The sequence below is a fragment of the Camelina sativa genome, chromosome 7 (genome assembly GCF_000633955.1).
Source record: "Camelina sativa cultivar DH55 chromosome 7, Cs, whole genome shotgun sequence".
In the NCBI taxonomy this organism is placed as follows: Eukaryota; Viridiplantae; Streptophyta; class Magnoliopsida; order Brassicales; family Brassicaceae; genus Camelina; species Camelina sativa.
Genome location: NC_025691.1, coordinates 1,795,423 through 1,803,127, shown reverse-complemented (window position 1 = coordinate 1,803,127; position 7,705 = coordinate 1,795,423). Strand labels below are relative to the sequence as shown.

Below are 7,705 nucleotides of genomic sequence, written 5' to 3'. Positions count from 1 at the left end.
ATTTTTGTCTGAGTGTGTTGCTGATCTTATATGTTCAGCAATGATTTTATCTCTTAGTGTTATCAATTGATTGGGAGATATAGCGGCGATAACATTGTTTTCAGAAAATGCTGAAATAGTAGCAAACAGAAACATATCCTTTTTGTGGTTGATATATACTGTACTAGCTAACAGATGCATGTCGTTACTATATGCCCATAATTGTTATAAACGTAAAGATGAATTTCTGAGTACTGACTAGGAAGAGAAGAGGAGACTAATTGGATTATGTGTATCAGGCTGTGTCATCACTCTCTTAATCGAATTCCTCTAATCAAGTTCATTGGCATCATTGCTCTATACATCATAGAAAAGCATGTACGATCATTCGTCTCAATCACACACTTTAAATGTGTTTACAAGTATCTTCCCAAACATATAACATTAATCATAATTTGTTTAAACTGTGAGAGAATGTGAGGTGAGCAACGTCAATTCCTTTATTTCGTTCGTTTTCAAACTCACGGGTTTTAATGTTTCAGTTTTTATGTTCTTTCAAAAACAGATAATACAAGAATGGGTGATTGTCTCCTTGTGACCTGTGACTTATGAGAGTAGAGTACATACATCAGATTTGTCTTTTTCGACGTGGCTACTAAATTCTACATATATACCATTTTATACTCCTCGGTAGTTACTACTTACGGCAATTAAATTTGTAAATAAATTAATTTTACTATGGTAACTGTTAAGTGAAGTAACATGGACTAATGCATACAAGAGCTGAGCATCTCCAATTATGCATATACAAGGACTGAGAATGTGTTAAGTTAAAAGAGAAGCTTACAAATACAATATTAGATTAGATTATTCTTTTTAATGTCATTTTTCATTATTGTTGTTTTTTGGGTTTGCGAAGTAGGCTCCTCGTGAACGTGGAGACAGTTCCAGATCATGGTTATGGGATATTCAGGCCTATGTATGAAATGTATAATGCGGATAACCTAGACACCGGGGGAGTGAAATTTGAAGCCGTGGAAGACGAGCTGTCGGTCAAGGTGAAATTCACCAATGGTGTTTTGAATATACCATGTTTTTTAGCCGATGACGATGCATAGATGATACTTAGAAACATAATGGCACTTGAGCAATGCCATTGCCCGTTCAACGCCCACGTATGTAACTACGTCATGTTCTTAGATTTCCTCATAGACACCGAGAAGGACGTCGACTTGCTTGTCGAGAAAGGTACTTAGTTAGTAGATTGAGTGATTGACCTATTACTATTTCTCTTGTCTATTGTTGTGTACTTAATTAGTAGATTGATCTATTAATATTTCTCTTGAGTATCGATTGATTCATTATGGTTTTGGTTATTGTAAGGAATAATAAACAATTGGCTTGGGCAACATCGTACGGTGGCTAAGATGGTGAACAAGCTCTGTCTAGGAGTCATGCATGATGGCTATAAGTCATGGATATCGCAACGGAAGTAATGGAATACTACAACAACAATGCAATAAGTCACACGCCATCCTCAGGCGCGTGTATTGCAGCGACCTGTGGACAGGGACAGCCACCGCAGCCGCTACGTGTCTATTGCTATGACTCTTGTCCTGACGGTGTTTTCGATCATTCCAGTTATAAAGAAGTGAAATTCTTTCACCCTTGTTCGAAATATATAGCTAGCTAGTACGTAGTGACTAGCTAGATTTTGTTGTCCGTTTAAAAATCACTTTATTAATTTCTTGTCCCAAAAATATGATGAAGTTGTAGAGTTTGATTCGGAGAGTTATCGCAATCAATAAGCTAATTTGTACTGACTCATTTAACTTTTAACGCAATTAACTTTCTTCTTATGAGTAGGAAAGATCTTCGGAAAGCTTTGAAAGTTTAAACTATCGTAGGACAATAGCATCAAAGGTAAAAATAATCAGATATCAGCTGACAGCTGTCCAAACAAACGCTAGACAAACTCAGTTAACAATCAGGATAATTGACTTTGCACATTAACTTATTTGTTGGACAGCTGTCCAGTAACATTGAGTGTTTTGTTTTATTAGTTTTTAGATGGTATAACTATAAATATTTTATTGGGTTTATTTTACTGTATGGTGTACTACAGGACAATTTTTAAAATATAAATTTTACTAGTAGCACGGGTTGAAATTCATTTTATTTATATTGTATTTTTTATATAAAATATAATTTATGTTATTGTTTTTAAAAGTTTTTTTGGATAAAACATTATACAATAAAATCATATGCTAAATATGAAGGCTTGAAAAAAACACTTATTTTGTAAGTTTTATATTGTTAATGATTCTAGATAAGTATCCATGCTATAATACTGATTAAATTTTATTTCATAATTTATCTTGTAACCCACTATTTAACTTGTAACCAATCAATCTATCAATTTCGTAATCTATCTTTGGTTAACGTTGTGGTATATCGATAAAATGTGTGGAAAATAAATTTGTAATATTGTGTTTAAAGATTTTTGGAAACAACGTGATATAAGACTAAAATCTTCCAAAAATACAGTTTGGAATATACATGATTTTATTTATTACCATTAATATATCATTTATCAATTTAGAATATCCCTAATATTTAGGTGTAACCATTAATATTAATATATTAATTAATCTATAACATATCTATAACCTATTTGTAACCATTTGTAACCATTTATTAAAAATATAAAGTCTATAAAAGCTATGTTGTGTACTTCCCTTTTATTAAAAAGGATAAGATTTTACAGGTTTTCAAAGTATATTTTTTTTAGTGTTTTTAAGGTTTAACCTGTGGTATATGTTAAGTTTAGTAATATATTTATCTTGTGGTAGACTATCTTTTTTTTTTTCCGGCAAATCAACATATATTGATATCAGAAAATGTTTACAAAATACAGAATCGATTCAAAACAACTGTTTACGTAAATATAGGAAATTATTACAATTTCGATGAAAGAGTAACCATACTATCTTTAGACTTATAGACTAACAGATATGATCTGTTATGACCCCTTTTACATACTTTTTATTGGCCAACAGCATATAGCTCAGACTCCAAAATGCTCTTGGCATAACTGTAGTTGATAGGAAAAACTGAATTGTTGCTTGAAATGAATCTGGAATCTGTCTTCTGAAGGTTGATAGATCATGCCATATTTGCCAATCAGAACGCCACTGTCTGTACATAGTCACCAAGATTCCTTTGAAATCCTTTGGAAGATGTAGTCCTCTTACCCATGTATGTCTTTGATGCCACCACAATAAATTTGAAAAGATTTTTAAAGGAATAAAGCAAAGGTAAGATGTCATCGAATCCCTATATCTCTCATTCTCATCAACGATGTTATCGAGACAAAAAGCTAATCTCTTGAATCTGGTTTATCCGAATAAAGAGAGAATACCAATCATGTAAGATGAATGGTTCATGTCTCAGTTAATACCAGAGATAAAAAATGTGTTGGATTTTTCTCGACAAAGGGAGAGTTTCCGACCAGTAAAAGCAATCACCACCATCATCATCAAGAAGAGTAATTTTCTTAATTTTGAAACCAGTTTCTCTAAAACTCAAATAAATAGACGATGAAGTGGAAGTTTCCGACCAGGGGATGCAGATAATATCACCATCACCAAATTTTGTCAACTTCTTCAATAATTGGAGAAACAAGGTCTTACCCATCAAGAAGAAGAGCAGTCGAGTGTTACTGATGCAATTTAATCGGAAATTTATCTCGCAATCTTCTATCCCAAAATTTGTTCCGCCTGGATCCCAGATCTGGAACTGAAAGCCATTCCTCGATTTGATTGCGTCGGAGATAAAAATCTGACGATGGTGATGAGGATCTCTTTCAATCGTTAACCAACGAAAACCGCTTGAAACGAAATTCAGCGGGAAAGCACCGCCACTGCTCCGATGATCTGGCCGGATTGTGGTCGGAAAGAAACTCTCACGACGGGAGAGAAGGACAAGTAATCGAATGATTGAAATCAACCAAATAGTTTTGGAAATCATTGGCGAGTATTATTGGAAATCAAATACTATGCAAAGAAGGAAAATCAAGGAATAAAGAGCCGACCGACTCCGGAGAAGCCAGCGCAAAAGCAAGGAATAAAGAGCCGACCGACCCCGGAGAAGCCAGCGCCGGCCGGTAAGGGGAGGAATATGGAAGGTTTCTGAAGAGTTGCTTCTGGAAAGAGAACTGAGAGAAAACAGTTATTTGAGGAAACTTTTCTTGTGGTAGACATTAAAAGTGTTTAAAAGAAAATAACAATTTCACTTAACTCTCTAAATGTAACTAATAATGCTAACCCGTCCTACTAAAATCAAAATAATTTTTTTTACCAAGTTTAGTTATGTTAATTGTTTTACCAAATTAGCATATTTTTATAGTTTATAATTTTTTATGAAAATATATATAGTTGATGAGAATTAATGAGAATTTTAATTTTTGGTAATTCCTTCAATAAAGAAAATAAAAAATTAAATTATATGGGGGTTTCAACATATTTATTGTGACATTTTATAAAACAATTATTATCATTATTTTAGTAATTCTTACAAAAGAAGAAAAAAAAAAGATAAAAATTAAAGTAAAAAGACTTCAAAAACGTGAAAGTGCAATGAATATGTTGATTTTACATGACCAGTTAAATTTAGAAAGTGAAATCTAGTTTGTATATAAAGGAAACATAGAGTAAATCCGGTTTTGATAAATAAATTAAAGAGAAACTCCGGTTTCGATCATTAGTTAAACGAGAAATTGCCGGTTTTCACTTTTAGCTACCTTTACGGTTTAAGATGAAACACCACAACCCTGTCCAGAAGCTTCGGATCTGACGTAGAGAGTGAAAATGTCTAAAACCCTAGAACCGTACCGTTCGGCGTTCGCCGGTTGAGTTTTTCAAACTCTGATCTCGTCCCTCGGGAGCAAACTCGGACCAATTGGAAACCGTGATTCCTATAGAATATGGCGGCGAATGGGTACGGACTCGATAGCTATTGCCTTTTGCTAGAAATAGCAAATCTTCAAGTTAGGGTTCCATGATTGATTTTACTTTCATGTGTGTTGTTTGATGATTGTCATTTTCGGGATAGAAAGGTATTGCCTTTAGCTAGCTTTTAGGGTCAAGTTACAGTTTTTTTGAAGCGAGTATGATCTTGGTGAATTGTGAGAGTGTTAATTGTAGGATCAAGCTAAGCCATTCGGTTCTCTCTCTCTCTCTCTCTCTCTCTCTCTCTCTCTCTCTCTCTCTCTCTTTCTTTGTACCTAAGGTGAATGGATGCAGTGGCAAAATGGGGAAAGCTTAGCTGTCATCAAAGCGGCAGATTCTGCCGGAGAGAATATTGTTCCTACGTCATTTGGTTCTGCTGAAAAGGCTGCCCAGACTGTTGAGGTCTGTGGAAAGGAGATTCTTGTTCATGGTCCTACTGAAAGAGAGCAGGTTCTGTCTTCGGTTTTTGAGAAGTATCCCGAACTAACTGTTGTCGACTACACAATTCCTTCTGCAGTAATTGGTACACTCCTGTATCTTAGAAACTTCATTTCTTCAAACATTCTTATGATCAAATCGTGCATAGAAATATGTTGGAAGAATTATCTGAATGTTTACAACACCACCTGATTTTTGGAATCTTTTCATCTGCATTAGTTGATTTCAGAGGGTTTTTTTTTTGTTTTGTTTTGCAAAATGTAGATAACGTAGAGCTGTATGACAAAGTAGGAGTTCCCTTCGAGACAGGACAAGATTGTATAAAACTGTCAAGGAATCAAATATTTATGCTGTGATCTCCCCACAGATGGTTAAACAGGTGCTTACGTAGTACTCAATGTGTCATAAAAAGCTTTAATTAAATTATGTATATCAACTCCCATCCTTTGACCCATATTACCTATTCTCTGTCCACTAGGTTGTTGCCTTTCTTGCAGCCATGGCGATCATGTCTTAGCAGTTTGCTGGTTGATACTTCTTTTACTTTGAGATATTCCTCTAATTGGAATTTATAGGTTGTATCATAATACGGCTGATTGGCTATAATCTCTATACGTGATGGAGTCTCATCAAGCTAGCAAATTGGATGCATCTGGTACTGCAAAAGCTGTTATTTCTTGCTTTCAGAAATTGGGTGTGTCCTACGACATGGACCAGGTGTTTTTTTTTTATCGTACTTCGTTTTTCTAAATTTATCATTCTCTTGGTAAAATCATCACCATTAAGACCATTTTGCTTACTTTTGAAATCAGATACAATTAATTCGAGATCCTAAGCAACAGATGGAGGAGGTGGGTGTTCCCGAGGAGCATATCTCGGGTCATGCTTTCCATCTCTATCACTTGACATCACCAGATAAAACGTACTTGCAAGACTGAAGACATTCATTGTCTCTCTCTCTCTTTTACTACTTCTCCATGTGCTTGGAAACTAAAAACAATCCTTTTCTTTTGCAGTGTGTCCTTTGAGTTCCAGCACAATGTTTGCGGAAGATCAATATATGCTGAGGGTACTGTCGATGCTGTGCTTTTCCTTGCGAAAAAGGTTAGACAGCTTCTTCTTCGAAACTGTTTCAAACGAATCAATGAACCTNTTTTCTAAATTTATCTTTCTCTTTATCACTTGACATCACCAGATAAAACGTCCTTGCAAGACTGAAGACATTCACTGTCTCTCTCTCTCTCTCTTTTACTCTTTCTCCATTTGCTTGGAAACTGAAACATCGAAAACAATCCTTGTCTTTTGCACTGTGTCCTTTGAGTTCCAGCACAATGTTTGCGGGAGATCAATATATGCTGAGGGTACTGTCGATGCTGTGCTTTTCATTGCGAAAAAAGGTTAGACACCTTCTTCTTCGAAACTGTTTCAAACGAATCAATGAACCGAATACAGCATTTCTTAATATGTAAATCTGCTAAGAACACATTCATGAATTGCAGATCCGGTCTAAAGCAGAGAAGCGAATCTATAGCATGATCGATGTCTTGAGAGAGAGGGAAACATGCGTTGAACAAACCCCAAGACCAATTTAAAGCGAACCTCATGATGTTGAAGGTAGAAGACATATGTATACCAGACCGAATTTTGTTGTTTAGTTTTCAGAAACTACCAGAGTTGTTCAACTAGTTATTGTTAGTTTTCCTTTTTTCTTTATTTCTTTTTTGACAGAACCAAAACCTCTGTGCCTGCATTGTATCTTCTGTTGACAACCTTTAATGTTATCCCTTCTCTTCCGATCTTTAAAAAAAAAAACTTGGATAATATTGGAAGTAACCCCAAAATTTATCAAGGTGACCTTTTTTTTTTTTATGTTTTGAGGCAGCAAATCTAATGCAGGGCTCGTGAAAGGCATAATCATCGATGAGTTGGAGAGTATTGAGTAGTGTGAGCAAGAGAATCTGATCCCTGTTTTGGCTTACGTAGAGAAAAAACTGGAATCTTTAGGTCGAAATTATAACAATTAATGTGTTAAAGTATTATCTGCAAGTATAGTAGTAGTACAGCTACCTAGCTCAAGTTTCTTCGTGGGCTCGATGTATAAGACCACGACTTAGGGTTATGTTTGGATGAAAGTAAATTGAGATTCTAAGGTTTTAAGCACCAACCTCCAAGGCACAAATGGTTAGCTCTTCGGTTGCTAATTTGGTAAGTATCAGTGTGAGTCCTAGGGGCATTGTTCCAAAGGGTGACTCAGTTAGGCATAAAGTCATAAACTAAGT

General features: G+C 35.2%; 1 pseudogene; it reads left to right on the top strand.

Annotated features, from left to right (window-relative positions):
- Positions 5,257-7,207, top strand: LOC104704186 (annotated as a pseudogene).